The sequence below is a fragment of the Schistocerca gregaria genome, chromosome 2 (genome assembly GCF_023897955.1).
Source record: "Schistocerca gregaria isolate iqSchGreg1 chromosome 2, iqSchGreg1.2, whole genome shotgun sequence".
Classification (NCBI taxonomy): domain Eukaryota; kingdom Metazoa; phylum Arthropoda; class Insecta; order Orthoptera; family Acrididae; genus Schistocerca; species Schistocerca gregaria.
Genome location: NC_064921.1, coordinates 167,598,065 through 167,600,023, shown reverse-complemented (window position 1 = coordinate 167,600,023; position 1,959 = coordinate 167,598,065). Strand labels below are relative to the sequence as shown.

At 39.6% G+C, this 1,959-nt stretch overlaps 1 non-coding gene across 1 annotated transcript; it reads left to right on the top strand.

Moving 5' to 3' along the window:
• The first annotated feature begins 845 nt into the window (after nucleotides 1–845).
• Trnah-gug (transfer RNA histidin (anticodon GUG)) lies at nucleotides 846–917 on the top strand. The gene has a single exon. It is a non-coding gene; the product is annotated as a tRNA-His (tRNA).
• Nucleotides 918–1,959: the final 1,042 nt, after the last annotated feature.

Here is a 1,959-nt window from a genome sequence, read left to right as displayed (position 1 = left end):
CACCTGTTCACAAGACTTTTGAGAAATCAGTTTTTGGGATTCAGCTGAAACATCTGTTTATTCATACGTAATCTGCAAAGATATTGTTTCTGACAACCTGACTTTTTTTCGTTTCCGTCTAACAGTCGGCTGTATACTGTATCCAGGCTAAAATACAAACAAAAAGTTATTTTAAGGTAGGCCTCCTGATGATCACAAATTTACAGTTTAATGTCCTGGTACAATAATGTATAAACCTATGTTATCGAATTAGACTCACAGGATTGTTATTTTACCTTTCTTAGCTTTGTAGTGAATATGTGTGCGCCCGTGCACGAGTGCGTTCTTGCGTATTTGTATGTGTAGGTAGTCAATCCTGAGATGCAATACGATTGCAGGCCAGTTACTAGACAACTCTCATGCTCCCTCTAATAGCGATTCTCTGGTAAGTGGTGCTTCTCAATGTGAGTTCCCACATCACTACTTCGCCCTCGATAGTGCCGGGAAAATAATTAACCGGAACGTCATTAATTCCTAAACAATCCTAGTACAGTTGAAGCACCGTACTCGGCACGAATTGTCAGTGTTTCCTGGAGCACACTGTACAGATTATAGATAGGTTCTGGATTGATCAGTTATGCTATGTAGGCTATAGTTTTGTAGATATATCACTGTTACATTTATTATACGTCGAAAGTTTCTAACCGCTTTCAATTAAAAAGTATCGAAATTACGTTCAAAGTTTTCTTTGCGACGGAGAACGGAGACAGATTAATCGATGAATCGGCGTTCTAGCGGTGCCGCGTGACGTCAGCAAATTTGCGACCGCTAAAGGAGAGCAAAGCACACCCACAACATAGCCACCAGCCGTGATAGTCTAGTGGTTAGGACATTGCGTTGTGGCCGCAAGAACCCAGGTTCGAATCCTGGTCACGGCAAAAGGCTAATATTTTAATGAGGATTGGAGCACTTGCGCTTAACTACTGCATAGACACATTACTTTTGTTAGCAAATGATATTGGTTTTGTTCAAACCGATTTCGTACTACAAGGCTTCTAAAATGATTTTGACACAGTAACTCACAAGCGACTTTCAACCAAAAAACGAGAAAGTAGAATATCGTCTAAATTATCCATCGCGATTCTTGGCTTCCTGTCAGCAAGGTCGCAGTTTGTACTAACCGCTGGAAACTGGTCTAGTGAAACCGAAACTATATCTGGTGTACCACATGGAATAATTATAGGCTCTTTACTGTTCCTGATCTGTATAAACGAATGAGAAGACAACGTGAGCAGTTGTCTTAGACTGTTGAAAAATGGCCGAAAGTGCACAATACCAAAGCAGGAATGACTAGAGAAGGAATAAAAAATTGTAGCAGCATATATAGGTACGAGGAAGATATATATGTCGCCTACAGGAAAATTAGACAGACCTGTGAAGAAAAGAAAGTAACAGTATCAATACAAAGAGCTCAGGAGAAAAAACAGTACTAAGTAAAGAAGGGGAAGATGAAACGTGAAAATATATGAATGGCTGTACGGAGGAAACCAAAATGAACACAGTATTATAGAATGGAGATGCGAGAGATTATACTCTAAGAAGAATGTGTAAGTTGAAGCAAGCATCTATGGTAGTTGCTATTTCGCAAAAATTACTGACCACCTTGGGAGATTCAATCACGGATAAATGAGACAGGTGAAACTGCGTTAGACTACAAAAACACGTAACATTTCAACATCCCAGGAAAAAATGCGGTTATGGAGGGCGAATATCACCAATATCACCGAACTATCAATTTAGTATGTTATGGATGCAAAACAGTAACACGAATTATTTACAGAATAATGGATCGACTGACGGAAGCCAATTTCGAGGGAGTTCAATTTGGATTCCGGAGAAATGCAGGAACACAATACGAACTATTGTCCCTACAACTGATGTTTGAATGCAGATTGAAGAAATCCTATCTTACATCCAGTC